This window comes from Ambystoma mexicanum, chromosome 1q (assembly GCF_040938575.1).
Source record: "Ambystoma mexicanum isolate Mex_15411 chromosome 1q, UKY_AmexF1_1, whole genome shotgun sequence".
Lineage (NCBI taxonomy): Eukaryota > Metazoa > Chordata > Amphibia > Caudata > Ambystomatidae > Ambystoma > Ambystoma mexicanum.
Genome location: NC_090922.1, coordinates 715,575,070 through 715,592,977, shown reverse-complemented (window position 1 = coordinate 715,592,977; position 17,908 = coordinate 715,575,070).

The window sequence follows — 17,908 nt, the reverse complement described above, 5'->3', positions numbered from 1 at the left end:
ATGTATTATTGATACCTGCAGTTTATATAGGATGACCGCTCTTTGGGTGAGGGCAGCAGTGCTCTAAAATTTCACCAGGTCTCGTGGCATCAAAGAACCCCGTGCCCTGCTTACATGAATTCAACCTTCAAAGGGCGAATACCAACCCTTCCTTCTAGGAACTGACATTCCTTTCCCAGCTCCTCCGAGCTCTGCAGCTGCACTCAATTAGCTGCTATCAAAACAGCATGGCTGCCTCTGACCTTGGCTTCACAATTTCTCTCTGGGGAGTGGAAGAACGACTCCTCTTTGGATCAACTGGACCGAACCGCAGCTCCACATTAGGCCTGTTTCTCGTACATTATTTAACATGGCATAGAATCCAACTTGGCAGAACCCCTGACAACTTAGACCATACACATCGCCTTTACCTCAAAACTTCTCTGACTCCATCTCACACTCCTACCTATGTCAGCTACCTACTAGCACATCTCTTAAAACATAAATTTTCTTGGTATGTCTTCTGATATCTATCCTCAATTACATTTATGAAGAGATGAAGTGGTTGTAAACGTTTGCCTGAGGGTTGAGAAACAGCGCAGCTTGACAAAAGTTCCTGCTAAGCTTCCGTTATGTCTCGTCTCTTGGTTCTTTCCTCTAGCATCCGACCCAGTGGAGACCCGGTGGAGACCTGGTAGAGAGCCAAGAAAGCTGAGAGAAGTGTGCCAGGTTCCTGGAATGGTCGGTGCTAGGCTGAAGCCGGGGCCGGAGCCATGAGATGCAGCTGGAGAGGAGAGCTGCATAAGAATAGCTGTGGTTGGTGAGCCGTGAGAGGAGCTCCAGCTAACCTGGTGAGCCTGATAAGGGGACCGTTGTATTCTCTGTCCCATTCATCTCTGCTTCCTGCGCCTCCCCACATTTGGGGGGGCTTTTTGCACTGCAGGAAAGTCTGGAAAAAGTGAAAAGTGAAAAGGGGAGCAGTGAGCAATTACCAGAGAAGACCACTCCATGGCGAGTGTACTTTGCACCTTGTGACACTTTTTGGAACACTCAAGTACCCTAACCTTACCTCGGGTAACCTAACCTTACCTCTCACTGCACCTGCTAGGTGGTATATTTGGGAGGGGCAGCAGAGACGTTTTGGCCCCTTTTTGGCACCTCTTGACTGCTCACACACCCCACTCCTCTCTCCTCATAGAGGGATAAGATACATGGCCTCTATCTACTTCCTCCAAAGCAGGGCCCTAACAGACAACTTACAGGCCATGGAACATGATGGCCGAGGGATGGTGACAGGTTGCCAGGGCCCGCTGGTACAGACACAGGTGATTAACATAAAATTCCCTGCAAATCCAGCCGCAAGTCTACGAAAATGCTGATATCCCCCGCACACCCCGCTGGAATTGAGCCCAGTGCCCTCCCCCAATCAGGGGACAGCACAAAATGAACAGTTCAGATTGGTTGACCTGGCTTCACCCATTATGGGGGGCACAGGGTGATTGACCACACCCCTTAATCAAAGACAAAGGCTACTTCCTTTTGCTGGGCTGGAATCCACAGTCACTACCACCACAATTAAAAGGAAAATCAGGACTTCTTCACTAAAAAAGAAGAAGCAGAAATCAGGGTGATCTGGGCGGAGGAAAGCATTTTGGAACTGGAGGAGAGGGATGCGGATGACCAGTCTTTGATACATCAGAGAGTCTGGGGAGGGTCTACATAATCCACCACTCCACTTAAGTTTGATACTGGCCTCCGCCCCACCCCAGTCCCTACACCTGGAATCAGAACTACCCACAAGCAAACAATATTGGAAAACACTGTAACGGTATGTTGAGAAGCTTCCCTCAACACGGGGAGTTCCTTGCCACCCACTTAAGTGGTAATGCAACAAACCGTTTAACAGATTCTTTTTTAGCCCTATCTCAGGCACATATCATGCCCCTTGGATCCCCCGCCCCTGAGCTAACAATGAGCCAAAAACCAGACTGGTATACAGGAAATATATTGGTATTTATTTAAATGAACAGTGATAGAAATTAGCAGGAAAATGTCAACAATCTCTTTGTCCCTGGCACAACACAATCAACTTCTCTCAGCATAAATAAATCACAAGTGAGTTAAAACGAACAGAGACACAATTATTCACTTTCTGCAATTTCACTTCACAAAATAATTACACTGATCAATAATGAATGCACTTATCTAATGATGATTTAGAATTGTTCTGCAGGCTTAAAAGGCTTGCAGTAGGATTTCATGATTGGAAATTATGATTGTTCCCACACTTTTGGTTTAAAATGAACACAGGGTGGTGTACCATCTTTTCTTTCAGACCCCCTTCCCATTGCTTTGGTCTATGTTGGGAAGTCAGACAGAAACATTGGAATGCTTTGGGGAATTCTGGATTTCAGACCCCCTTACCGAAAGGCCTGTTTTGGAGAAGCTGGATTAAAAGGTTGGACTGATTTAAGAACAAAGACACCCATCTTCCTTAAAGAAGTCAGGGTCAACTGGACAACAAGAATTACCCAATTAATGTATAGGCTATAGTTTTCAGTGGTTAAGTAGGCTAAGGATCAACACAGTTTTGCCCCCATGCCCACTCTAAAGGGAAGGGATTCAAGACAAGCAGACTCCCCCACCTTTTGGTTTCCCATGGCTCATTCTACTGACATAGCAATCCACTTTTTAAGGTTCAGGAAAGCCAGCTGCATCTCAGGGGACTCTTGAAAGATAAGGTCACTCCGCTCTTAAAGATGGCCTCCTGCTCTCCAACATAGGACACTCTCAGCTTTGAGGCCTTCCTAGAATTAGACAGCTCCACCCAGATGCACTCTAAGCAATCTCCTCTGGTGTCTCCTTACAGCTGCCAAATGGTACATTTCAGCAGCCTTCCTGATGGTGTGTCTCTTGTCTGTCTGTTCCTCTCCTTCTCCTTTTTCCTTTGTGTCCCCTGTCCTAGTGCAGTCCCCCCTATACAGCAGCGATGACACCACCAATTGTACAATCTTGGAGAAGTACCCTGCAATATTCCCTGCCAATAGGATTGGACAATTGCCCTTCTCTCTCCTCCCAAACCCAGCCTCCAAATTAGTATTGATTTAGGGGTCTGGAGCAACATATGTCAATTCCCATTTGTCATCCTTTGTTCTCCATTCACCTTTTTGGCAAAAACGAGTTATCTATCACTACTTCATAATTTTACTAGCAACTGCCAGACTGAACATATTTTCTGTTTCCGGTAATCATGGGGAATTCGATAAGCCAACCACTGAATCTGTAACATGTAGCAGGGCAATGTGGCACCTGTCTGCTGTTTCCATAAAAAGCACAACAGTTATGAATATGTATGTTATTAAGCATATCCCTAATTTCAATTTCCACCCACTCACCAACTCTCACATTTGGAACATGTTCAGATCTTCCGCCAGAAACCTAGTTTACTGTTCCCAGAGTCACAGTAAAATGAATTTTTGATTCACAAAATTGACTGGAAATTACATAAAAAATAGTCCACAAATGAAATCCAGCCGCCTTATGATCGCTCAGAAAAAGGCCTAAATGATAATAGTCCTTTTAAATAAATTGTGAATCTTCATGTGGGACAAATGGTCCAGCTCCTGCTTTCACTGGGTCAGCCTGAACCTTTATCAGTCTCCTTTGTGTTGGAAGCTTACTCTTTGAAGTAGGTGCCTCCATGTCCACACATTTTAGTCGTGTTCCAGCCAAGGTTGACTTTTCTTGAAGTTCATGCGTTCAGAGCCAGCAAGTCTGGAGAACACTGCATTTGGACGCCTTTAACAGGACATTTGTATTGCTGTTGGTCATTAGATGGGAGATTTGACATCCAAGCTGGGAGTGGGAGTTTCCATCGGGATGTTTTGCCCACGACTAGCAAAAAGGTCTGCCTTAGGCTGATATTTTTTTCATGAAAACAAAGTGGCTCTTCAAATGTCACTAGATGTTTGTGGGTGAAACATAATATACATTGCTATTTGTCAACCCACACATCATGTTTTGTTTTCCTGACATTTTTCTGTGAGCAGTGATATTTTTTTCACTTTTACTTTTTCAAGCCATGTGTTATTTGCACACACATGTGCAGGCCTTTTTTGTTTTCAATGGCCCTCATTACAACCCTGGCGTTAAGGTGGCGGCGCCGTTAACCCCTTAACGCCTGATTACGAGGTCCCTTTGCGGGTTGGTGATTTTAACACCTGCTTTTTGCAGGCATTAAAAACCAACCCGCAAAGGGACCTTGGTGCTAAGTACGGTGCCGCAATTTGCGGCACCGTACTTAGCGCCTTCCCCATTCCCATTGAGCCCTATGGGCCAAAAATGGGAATGGGGAAGGGACATGGCGGCATGGGGAATTACCGCCCCGCCAACCTCGGAATGGGGTGGTAATTCCCCATTCCGCCATGGCGGAGTCGTTAAGTTACCGGCATGGACCATGGTGCTATTAGCACCATGGTCCAACGCCAGGGTCGTAATTAGGGCCAATGTTTAAAAATCCTGTTTTCCATGTGACAGCGATCTTTGATTCCTCCTTCTTTTGTAAATTAAAATGCTGCTTATCCATTGGTAATGACAGGAAGGCCCCTATCCACATAGCTCTTTATTTTTACTTGAAAAATGGCATGCCGTTTTTGTTTCAGTGTTTAAAACACTGCCATTCATGTGCAAGGGACTTCTGTTTGGGGCCTTTAAATGCACCCCACAACACGCTAGGGGTGGCGGCTATGTAAGGCCCGTTGCAGGTCTGGAACTTCATACTGAACGCTCTGGTAAACGTCTTTGACCTACTAAAAGGGGAAGTTCAGGTCCAGTCAGGAAATCTCATGGAATTCTTGAAAGAAATGGGAGAATGTGATTCCTCCCCGAAGGAGCTGCCAAACATAATAAACGTAATAAACACCTCAATAATGACAAATATCCTGGAGTTGAAGCTGGACCTGGCAAACCATCCACAGGTGATGGTGGCAAACAAGGCACCAATATCGGAAGCCCTGTTAAAACTGGACAAGCTTCTGGAAAAGTCTGACGGTCAAGCTACGACAGTAGTAGAGCCTACTGGAATTTTAGGTGGGGCTGTAGAGGAATTGGCAGAAACATTTGTTTTGACAATCTTTGATGATACCCCCCTATCAGATGCAGTGCTTAATGAGTACAGGGGTTTTGGTGCAGGTAGTGAAGAGTGAGGGGGATGTTGCGAAGATCTGGCAGAAGAAGGCGACTCAACGATGACCGGCCACAGAAGATCCTACAGCAACATCTCCGGCTGGCCATGAGGAGAGCAAAATGAAGGAAGAAACAAAGGGGAAATCAGGAATTTCTAATGTAGTAGAGGCAATGCCCAAAACTAAGAACCAAAAAGCCAGGAAAAATAATAAATCAACCACCTCAAGTTTCATTCAGTCACTATCATATGGCATTATCGAAAACAAACATTAATCAAACAAAACCATCTAAAAAACACAGGAGGCGATGCTCCCCTAATGGTAGTACAATTTCAGAGTGTGGGATTCCCGGAACGGTTGATCAAACTGAAGCCCAAGAGGTGGTTTGTATTGGCATGACTGAACCTATGCAGGTTAGGGGAAAGTATTGGTAACCAGAAAGAGGGGATCTGCAGAGGGTCTCCTGAAGGTAGAACTCTGGTCCCCTCATGAGTCAACCAAAGCAACCCACTAAATTGGCCCTGATTATCCTGCGAGGCAAATTACAGGCTGATAAAATGATAGCAGGATCTGAAGTTCCAGTAATGCTTAGCACCCTGTCTAAGCAGACACAAAATCAAGTTAGGGCAGATAAAACATCACACCCTTTTGCCATTACATGGCTCTGGATTCAATCCATAAAGAAGTGGGAAATCAGAGAGCACTGAACCATAGTGCCTTACATGAAATCTTTAAGGCAATCCCAGATCTATACCTACTTTGAAGCAAGGATATACAATGTGTCAGTGTCTACCGTGGAAATAGGTCTATAGTCCAAGCTGGCAGCAGAAGCAATTCTAGCAGCAGACATAGACCTGAAGAACAGGAGTTATGAAGTGTCAATGACCCGCCCTGAGAAAGATCAAAAGATGCCCCAGGAGAGATGGGTGGGGGCATCAACACTGCAGTATCTGCACCTCCTTCAAATCTAGATACCCAGGTGTCAACAGCTGAGAAAAGTGGCTGTAGATCGATCGACAAAAATTAAAAGCCTTGCTCAATGTTATCCGAGATTCTAACCGAAATATTTGGGAAACTGGAAGCAGGAGAGGCTTCTATCTATCCCCACGGTGTTGGAAATTTGTGACATGGAAAACTAGGGGTCCTAATTCATTCAGAACAAAGGACTTGACATATTTTCTCTTTGGACAGCACAATCTAATAAAGCTAAAATAGAAATGGTTGAACGATTCCTTCCAAATTGGGGGATTTACAACCCTTCATCAATTGGTGACCCATAAAAATTGTGGTAGACCCTCAGGAGGCCTGGTAAAAGCAATTTATAATTCTTGCTGCATAGACGCAGCATTGATCACCATGAACATGAGAGGTATTCAGGCATTAAGGTTGAATTTACCTCACAAATCTTATCAGAAAGGAATTGAGGTAGTAAACCTTTACGGGAATGAAGCCTGGGTTGATCTACAGGCCTTCTTGGAAGGGTTGGCCGATCTGCTCTTAGAGATAGAATGTGCAGGGGCCATCCCAAAGTGCTTCTAGTGGGTGACCTTAATTCCCAATGCATCCACGTAGATAATCAGAAGGGTAGCAAGGGGTCGCTTAGGGGCCTGGTAAGGGGTGAAAAATTGCTACTTTTTTATAACAGAATGGAATCTGGTGATGGCAAATTGTGCCATAAGGGGAGATGTCTCTCCAGTGGCCACATGGAGCCGGGGCACATCAAGCTCAATATTGGACTTTATGTTTCTGTCCGCCTATTTATTTGCCCTATGTAAAGAGATCCGGGATAGGGCAGAGGGGGCAAGTCAACACAGGAGAATCACTGGCCTAATAAAAATGTGATTTTCCCATGATACAAGCTGGCCTCTGCCTTTATGTGGTTCTGAATGAATCCAAGAATAGACTCTTAAGCTTTAAGAAAGGGGGTATGAGGTTAAATGAAGATCATACTATAAGTTGCAGGGGTATGCACAGTGTAGAACTTGGCCTGGAATGTACACCAACTAATTTTCTAGTCTTTCTACGATCTGTAGAGCAGCCGAATGTCTGTTCCATTATTAGGCGTACCAATCATCTGCACTGATTTGATGGAGAGGTCTTTATGAGAAAGAGATCTCTCTGAAAAGCCTTAAGGATACATGGAACTACTCAGTTAGATTCCCTGACCTATAGGTTAGAGAATAAAACCTTCAGAATTAGTACAGAAATTGGATACGGGGTAAGAAATATCAGTGCTATCAGACTGAGGGAGAGGCTATGCTTTTGCCTTTGGGGAAGAGTAACTCCTGCAATGTTTGGTCCTTGGTTAACAGGCACAGAACTCCCAGACACTCCTGATGAGCAATGTAATAGGGAAGAGGGAATGGTGTGAACATTTTGCAGAAGTATACAGGAAGCCTCTGAGTGTATATCCAGCTAAATAGTGGAATTCATCATGGCATATAGAGGTATCAAAAGGAGATAATTCTGGAGCAAATCAGTATATCCTCATCCTCTAGGGCACCTGGCCTGAATGAACTCACCAATGCCATAATGAAGAGCAATGTGGCAACCTGGTCTAGAGTTTTGGACACACTTTTTGAGAAGGTCCTTGGGGAGCAATGCTTTCCTTCTTCCTGGAAATCTTCCATCATTATCCAGATATATAAGTGAGGAGACCTGGCAAACCCTGGAAACTATCGCCCAATTGCCCTCCTGGATGCTTATTGTCAGATCTTCTCAGCGCTGATTCTGAGGAAGCTGGAAGCCAGTTCAACAAAATATGAAATATTAGCAAATGCCCAAATAGGGTTCAGGAGGGGCCAATATACATCTTTAAATGGATTGGTTCTGAATCAAGTCAGTGAAAACTCTTGGGTAAAAGGAGGCCCTGCCCTATATGGTGCCTTGATCGATCTATCGAAGGCATTCAATACGGTATGCAGAGAGCGCCTTTGGGCTAAGGTCGATGCCTGGGGAATGCTGAGGCATCTTTTAGCTATACTGGCAACCCTCCATAAAGAGATCTTTCTGAACATCTGACTGAATGCAGTGGGTGAGCTGTCGGTCACAGAAGGGATGGGCAGAGGGGTAAGGCAGGGTTGCATACTAGCACCCATTCTGTTCAACCTATACTTGGCTGATTTGGACAGTAGTTTGGTTCCCATGGCACTGGTCAGCACCAAAATAGGTGGTACTCCTGTCAGATGGCTGGTTTATGCCGATGATATAGTCCTACTGGACTAATGATCTGCAAAATGCCAGGGAAACAGGTTTGACAGTTAAAATGGGCCTTAGCAGATGAGGTGATACTGGTAGTGTCACAGTTGACATAACATGGCTTTAAATAATATGCCTGCCTGACACTGAACAAATTGAATTTGGATCTAGATGATAAGTCAAAAGGTCTGGCTAGCCAGATGAGTATATTTCTGAAAGCATATTGTAGGTTTTCCTTGGAGCCTTTACTGAAAGGCTACATAGCCATGGTACTCCCAGCTTTGCTCTATTGGATCGACACCAAACCTCTTCTCTGGGAATCTAACTGGTTAAGAGTAGAGGGTCAACGCTGGAAATAAGTACTGGGCCAGCCCTTCTGCCCCTCTCCCATCTTATGGGCAGTCTAAGATTTGAAAATGTGCTTTCTTCATTAAAAATGCATGTGGACTGGCGGATCACTGTTCAGATCGATTATAGTTCCAGAAGCTAACTCCCTTTACGGAAATATTGCATTCACATTGCATCCACATTGGCATTGAATGCTCCAAGGCTAATAAAATAATTAAAATTGATGCTAACAAAAATTCTCTTAGACTGTGAAAGTGATGTCGAGGAGCTTATCTCCAATTCACTTTGCCCAAAGAGATTGATGCAAAGAATGTACTGGATATGCACCATTGATACAATGCGTTCCTTATTCCTAGCGAAATCCTTCCTCCCAATAGACAAAGAAAATTGAACCTTTCCGAGGAATCTCAGACACTTCCCCAATTCTAGGTTGAGGCAAGAATTTCGTCTCAGTCTTGTGTCTACTGGAGGAGTCCTAATGTCTAGTGACAAGGGTAATGCTTCTGGAACTGGTTGCACTTGGTGCAAAGAAAATATAGTCCAGTCCCTCAAGCATATTCTGTTGAACTGCAGTGGTACCTGGGAGGTGAGCACAAATGGGTTCCATGCAGTAGAGTGAGCAGATACCCTAAACTCCGAGAAGTTTTAGAATAGACTGATTGCGGGAGAAGATGTCGCTCTAACATTCCAAGTGATTCAAATGCTCCAAGAATTAGGTCTTATTGCTAAATTCTGATGAGCAACATGCAGGTCCTTAGGCAATCATTAGAGTGATCTGTGCTTAAGGGGAGATTTGTGATGTGTTCTCAATGCAATGCCTGGCAACTGTCTTCATTAACAGATGACGGATGCAGGGAAGGAAATTGTGTATTGTATATTTATTCTTTTTTTTTTCTTCTATCCTTTCTCTTCCCGCTTTCCTATCTTTTTTATGAAATTGAAAATATGCTCCTTTTAATTTGTACATCTGTTTCTTTTATATGTTGTTAGATTGTGAAAAGCCATGATCTGGTTAAGACACAAGTAATTTTAAAAAAAAGAGAGATGCTTCATTGTATTAGAGTTGTGGTTTTTCACTCTTTTCCACCTGATTTGCTCGTATGTATGCTGCTTCTGCTCTACCGGTGTGGTGATTCACAACGCTATTGCATCCTTTCCATATCAATGTGCTTTTCAAGGCGGTTAAAGACACCTACTTGCCTCTCTATAAGTATCACCTTGCCGAATCAAGCCATTCTAATGACATACGGCTATTAAATAAGAAACACTATAGCACAGTTTCACGTTTATCTCTACAGCACCTTTTCAAATGTCTATTAATGTGTTGGCCAGTGATAAAAAAAAGAGGCTGCACATCAGTGTTTCCTCGCCTCTTGGCAACTTGTCACTCCAATTGTGCTCTGTCAAGCTATGGCTGTGTGGACACTGTAGGGGAGGATTGGTACAAAAGACCCCCAGGTGAGGGCCATGGCTCATCGGGCGTCCCCTCATACCACCAGGGCCCAGGTGGTGGAGGGCTCACCTGCTGAAGACATTGCCCACACGTATTGAATTTAGCTAGGCCTCTGAAACCATTTTGTCTAATAAGGATGGTGTGAGTTCAGCGCACTGTAGTGCGGCCCCCACCCTCGGAGAGTTTCAATTATCCCTGTGGCCACAGCTCCCTGGCAGGTCCGCTGTGAGCCCGTTCCCACGAACAAGACGGACATGAGCTAGTGTAAGATACCAACACTGTAACATTTCACCTTCCGCAGTGTATCACTGCTCCCAGCATGACACAACCAGCGAGGCCTGGGTGAAGAAGAGAACTGTAAAATGATCCTCAGATAAAAGCAAAGTTCCCAAATATTAATGCCAAGACTACTTGCAAAGCGTGCATTCTCTCCACAAAACTTCTTCTATTAAGGAAACCTATAAAATGTATAAACATGATAGAATGCATGTTCACATGACATTAGCAATGAACAACCCACACCACTGCAGTTGTGTGCTAACAATAAAAAAGCGTTCCAGGGGACTACTCGTTATGTGTATCCTTGAAAAGCTTACACCCCATGGTCCCGCGCCATAACCGAACTAATGCTGCTAGAGTGCAAGGGAAGACGAATGTAACCATACAGAGGGCTCATGTGAAGGACGCGCGAGAATGCACCTGTCATGCGTGTATGTCTAAGCCCCTTATGTGCCACTACCATCACGTACGGTGGCGAGTCATTTTCTATGTGCTCCACCAACCTCACTACTACCTCACTTACTGCAAATGTATATGCATATAACTAAATGTTGTAGTTGTAGTAGTAGACTGGCTATATTTGAGAGACATTTAGCAAAGTTAAAATGTATGTTTTCGAGTGATCCAACTGAGTATTATAGAGTGTTCAAATGTTTATGATGTTTTCACCTAAAGTCGGCAACACACGAGGAAGATACCTTTGTGAACATGTGCAAGGCCATTCCCCCTCCCACCCTGCGAAGACTGCCAAACAAGAGAGCAGAGGCCCGCGCTGCGCTGCTCCACCCCCCCCCAACTAGGCTGGAGCCGCTTCAAAGATTTGTAGTCCCCTCTGCAGCACCCAAGGCCATGGCCCGCCACCTGCATTATTTACAGCTCAGCAGTAAACCTCCGCCTGAATACACAAATCCAAAGGCGCCCCCTCTTAAACCTCACAACCCTCCGGATCACCTTAGACTTATGGCCCCTGTACAATTAGGACACCCAATACTGTGGCAACATACAACAGCACATTCATAACAACTTCTAACAAGACAGAAAGACATGTACCGCCTGTCCCATGCCCTGAGACTTAGCCCCTCGACCTATGGTACCGGTCAACAGGACACTGGTAACCATGCACTGATGAATCACCATCAAACCCCTCACAAGGTGCATTCCTCCTGTGTTGCGTTAACCTGTAGAATAACCTATTGAAAGATTTACTAAAGAAGATAATATTGCAATAACTGAATGACTGCGGTGTGCATGGCCTAGGGCAAATAAGTCAGGAAAAGACATTCATCTCTGACACTGGCCACAATGGCACAACAACACCGCCCGGAGGAACTCAGCTGACCTGCCAGGCCCAGCCCAACCCACGAGGCTGACCAGTGACGTCCTCCAGCCAAGGCCAACCACATCGCAGCAGCGCCTATAGCTAGTCATCGCCACCCAATCCCATTGAACTTGTGCCCCTTATAGTATGTAGGTTCTGATGACGTGTTTTGTAAATATATACGCCTTTCTTTGCTATTGTCAGACAGAGCGCTCTCGGAGTTTGCAGAGTTCTTTGCATGCCCTATTGTGGGAGAGTCCTTCATTGTCTCTCATTGCGGGGAGGATCGTGCCGGTTGGGGACGCTTGCCTTCAGTGGTGACCCCGAAAGCGTGATTGTTATTATTTTTTCCCAACCTATCACTACCGTCCCCTTTTGGCACGAAAATCTCCGGTCGAAAAGGGATACGCACGGTGCACCGGCTCCGGGAGGCTGCCCGCCAACGGCGACCGGTACGCTCAGAAGTGCGCACTCAACAGAGAGAGGGTACGGGATCCCGGTTGAAAAATCCCCTTTGAGTACCGCTCGCCGGAGCCGGGGCTGTATGTTGAGCGGACGGCAGCACTGCCTGGACGGACCCAGTTTCGGAGACTATCGGTTCAAGAGGGGCACGTGAGTATTGAGTGCGAGCGATCATAAAGGGAGGAGAAAAGGGAATTTAGGACAGGAAACGAGGCAGGGTAAAAAAGGGGGCACGTAGGTCTACTAAGGACCATCTTAAACTTTGTTTACTTTTTCTTTGCATATGGCCATTAGGATTAAGAGGTGAATAAGAGATAAAAGTGACGGAAACCTAGCTCCGAGAGGGGGTGGAAGGCGGCACCGCATAGTGCTATCTTGACTAGTACTGGGAATATATGAAGAAGTGGATAATGAGATAAAAGTGTCTGGCAAAGGGAGACACGGAGAATATATTAGTTACTGCTATTCTTTCTATTCTTTTCTTTAGGGTTGGGGGGAAAAATAAAAGTGAGATTAATACGAAACCATAGAGATAAAGTAAGAAACAGAGAGTTCTACTGTAAGAGTGAGGATCAAACCTATATATATATATATATATATATATATATATATATATATATATATATATATATATATATATATATATATATATATATACATATATCTGAATAAGACGGATAGGGACAGCCGGCCAGGGAGGAAAGGGAGGGCAAATTGAATTGTGAATAGAGTGTTACAGAGAGGTGTGTGCACATCGTATGCGTCAGGAAATAATTTGGTGTGATGGGTGTGTAAAAATGGTCATAAATGTATAGCCATTGAGTGGTCATGGTAAGTGTGGCCGGACAAAGCTTTATGAAGACAAGAGTAATAAGGTGAAGTGAGTGTGTACCTTTTTGATTTCTGGGTTAACCTTGTCGAGATTACTGATGGTTTGCTCTTGTACGTGCCCCCCCCAAAGAGAATAGAATAGAGACTGTGTACAGCCATTCTCATGGTGTGCAGGCAGGGGAAAGAACACGAAGGCCCCCACTATTGAGTAAGACATAAAATACGAGGACTCACATGGTGATACGTTTACATTACGATATTGAGATACATAGAGACACATAAGTACCAGGAGGGCACAAAGTATGGGGGCAGAAACACCCTTATCACATATTTGTAAGAACTTACCGGGGTACGCGGAGCGGATTAAGAAATATCATGACCAATGGGTCACAGAGTTGAAGGGAGAGGGGTTGCCCCAGATATGGCCCGAAGGGGGGTCATTTGATAAAAGTGCCCTAGATATGGTAGCCACATGTATTTGTTTGAAATACAAAGGGAAGCAGTTGCATAATAGGAGAGAGATATTAGATCTCTGGAGATTGTTTGAAGAGATACCGCCGCCTAAGGCACCAGAATTAAATCCTGACCTACCATCTACCACTGACAACCCACTAATGATACAAAAAGATGCTAAGGCATTGCCCGACGCAGAGCCACCAATAGAAGTAATACGTTTATACCCAATACTAAACAAGCCAGTGCCCGCAGAGGGGTACAGTGACCCCACATATGTGCCTCCCCCGACAGTCACTACAACCCAAAGGCCAACGGCACCCCCGCCATACGAGAATACTAGGGAGCGAGCCCAGGTGAGTACACCAAGGGTGGACATAGAAAAGCTAACAGACGATCTAGAATCAAGACTCTCGATAGCCAAAGATGAGCTCTCGAGGATAAAAGGCATATGTGAGCGAACAGCACTTAATGCAGCGAGATCAGAGCACACGTCTAGAGCGCCGAGCGAGAGTAGAACACTTGAAGAAGGGTGGAAAAAAGGCGAGATATTGTTCAGAATTAAAGAAGAACCAACGCAAATAATTGAACTAGGGGCAAGAGAGGGATGTACTGACAATGAAGGAAGGCCTATAGAGGACAGGGAGGAGTTACTATGTGATATAAGAGACGATTTCGAGGAAAGCGACAGGTTGAGCATGGCAATGGGAGGGGGAAGCGAAGGGTTGGATGGTGCATGTTCAATGAGAACACTGGATGATGAGTGGACGGGGCGATTAAGAAACAGGGTGGGGAAAATGGCATCATTGGGAACATCCGGAGTGAAGACGGGGACAGATGCCACAATGAAAGGGAAGTTGCAGCTTCCGCTAATACATAGGGGAGGAGGGTGGCCGAATTATATACCCTGGGCTCAGATGGACAAGGCTAACTTACTAAAGTTATTGCCCCCGTTATCGGGAGGGGCGAGCAAGTGGATATACGCCTTTGAGAAACACACTGCCGGGGTACCCCTAGCAATAGGGGATGTGAAGAGCTTGCTTGTATCAGCAGTGGGGGATCAGGCTGATAGAGAATGGGTAAAGGCTGGTTTCCCAGGAGTAACATTAGACTGCGACCGCCATGATGGGGCCTCCTTTAACACAGTGCGTGCGAGGGTGTGGGATGCCTTGCGGGAAACGTTTCCAGATACCCCAGACTTACAGTCAGTAATGCAGTGTACAATGAATGACGGGGAAGATGCTATGGATTACATTTTTCGGGTCCAAGAGATGTGGAGAGCAGAAACGGGTACGCCCTGGTATCAATCTACATCTTTATTTTACTTCATTATAAAGAGGGGGTTGCCAAAGGAGGTGCAAAAGGCACTCGACAAGATAGCCGGTATTGAAGCGAAAGGATGGCATGAGATTCAGAGCATAATAGTGCACCACTGTAAGCGAATAAAAGAAAGGGAGAAGGAGGTGGCGCAGAAAAGATTGGCAGATGAAGCAAAACTAGTGCAGACAAAGTTGGTGAAGGTCGCAGCAGCAGTAGCAGCGCTCCCACATAGCAGGGAGGGAGATGAGTAGGAGGAGGGGCTGGTAGCAATACAAGGAAGGATGGCAACTAATTGGGCGGGAGCAGGACAGCGGCAGTGGAACGAGCAGGAGCAAGGCGGAGGTCCGCAGTGGCAAGAGTGGGCCCCTCGAGGGGGACGAGGTGGGTACAGGGGCCAAAGAGGAGGTGGACCAGGGTACGGGGGAATGGGAGGAAATGGATGGCAGGGTCCCAGAGGAGCGCAAAGGAGTTGTTGGAACTGCGGAAGATGGGGACATTACTCTAGGGAGTGCAGAAGCAGACCCAACAACGGGTTTCAAGAGGCAGAACATTATGGCCATCCCCATCCGGGGAGCCCATATGGTCTCCCAATGGGACAACAACAAAGAAACCCAGGCCAGGGGTACAATGAGCAACAACAGGGGCATCAGTACAGAACACAGAACCACCCACAAAACAATGACAATATGCAGTACACGCCAGGCAACCCTTTTGGACAACAGCAAACGGAGCCCCCGCACCAGCCCCCTATAGTGGCGTGTCAGTGGTTTCAGGGAGCGTGTTCAACCAAGGGGGGGCAATGAGACACCCCGCATAGGACAGCCCACAGAGAACACTTGCGTGTCCAGTTCTATCTACCACCTACGATGCGTCAGAGGAACCATTGGTAGGGGCGCAGATAGGAGACAAGCAGTTCATATTCATGGTGGATTCGGGAGCGGAGAAATCATGTATCAGGGAGGGCCGGTTCCCGTTATCTAACCGGAAGTTAGAGACGCAGGGGTTCTCTGGGGCTGTAATTGAAGTTCCTTACACAGAAGCATTGGATGTAACAGTGGGGGGCAAAACTGTAAAGACACCCTTACTGTATTATGAACATTCGCCAATAAATTTACTAGGGAGGGATCTTCTTAGCAAACTTAACATGACGATTTCCTTCACTGAGAGAGGTATAGTGTGTTCAACACCCGGAACATGCCCATTACATGTAATGTTGGTAGTACAGGCTCACACAACCACACAAGAAATACGAGGTTTGCCAGTAAACAAGGAAATGTTTATTGAAGGGCTAAAGACACTGGCCCTCATAATTCCTGAGCTAAGAAGAATGGATTGGAGGATTCCAGCGGAGTTACTCTTCCGCCCAATAGTGTGCCCTGACACAGCACCAGGATCAGTGGTATCATTAGATTTGCACGCTGTACAGGTATCTGCGAAAAGGATTTCTGTGATTGGAATAGATATAGAAGGATGTGAGTGGCGTACAGTACTGTGTACGAATGCCAATATCGCCCTAAGAGACTTAACTGATGAGGATCTCTTCTCAGATTCAGAGGGGGATGGTGAAATAGTAATGGAAATAGCGATGCCCTGTGACATTTTGATTCAAGCTAGGGAAATCCCCGTTCAGCTGATGGCAGTGGTAGGAGCACCACCGTCATTCTTCGATGATGATATGAGGCTCGTACCAAATAATTTGTGGACAACAGGCCCCCATGATGTAGGGTTGTTGCATGGAGTACAACCTGTGATAATAAAACTAAAACAAGGAGCAATTCTACCCCGAGTGAAACAGTATCCATTGTCCCGTGAAGCTGAAGAAGGGATAAAAGAGACAATAAATGCATTACTAGCACAAGGGATAATAGTGCCTTCAAACTCCCCATGTAACACATGTATTTACCCAATCAAAAAAGCAAAGGGAGGATCTTGGAGGATGATACAGGATTTACGCCCCCTAAATGATGTAATTCAGAAAGAGTTCCCTTTGGTCCCGAACCCTGCATCAATATTATGCAGCATCCCAAAAACGGCAACGCGTTTTTCTCCATCCCCCTGGCTGAAGAGAGCAGATACCTGACAGCATTTACACTAGGGGGAAAAAGATATGAACATTGCAGATTACCGCAGGGATACTGTGAGAGCCCGAGCATATTCAACCGCATATTACATGAAGACTTAGGAAACCTATCAGTTGAGAGTACAATCATTCAGTACGTGGACGATTTACTCGTCTGTGCACAAGACGAAGAAACATGCAGAAAGGATTCAATAACACTCCTGACTCTATTGGCCAATAAGGGGTACAAAGTAGACAAGGGAAATCTACAGTACTGTCTGACAGAAGTTCTATAACTGGGACAGCTAATATCAAAAGATGGAAAAAGAATAATCCCTGACAGGGTAGAAGCAATAAGATCAGTAGGAGAACCCACAACAGTGAAAGACATGCAGAAATTCCTGGGAATGTGCAACTATTGCCGAGCATGGATATTAGATTATGCAGCATACACCAGGCCCTTACAACAAGCGCTCAAGGAGGCACAACAGGAGAACAAAAAAATAGAATGGTCAGAAGAAATGAGTGCCTCCTTTAAATGTTTAAAAGAGTTGATTTCAAGCGCTCCAGTACTTGCAAATCCTGATTATGGACGCGAGTTTTACCTGTTCTCACACTGCAAGGGAACACTCATGACAGCTGTACTGACACAGAAGACGTCCCTAGGACACAAACCTTTGGCTTACTATAGTGGCACTTTAGATGCTGTGATGCAAGGACATTTCGCGTGCGAGCAATCACTCGCTGCAGCCGCGTTCGCAATTGAGAAAAGTGCAACAATAGTAATGGGATGCCCTGTGACATTGTTTGTGGAACATTCATTATTTGCAATACTTGAGAGGTCAAAAAGCACACTGACAACACAGCGGGCAACCGCCTACGAGATAATATTGTCCAGCGCCAACATCCATGTGGTGCGATGCAAGACAGTGAATCCAGCAACATTCATTACAGAAGCGTGCACACTAGAGGACATGCAGGAACACGATTGTGCAACTTACACAGGAGAAGGAGGGGAGGACACA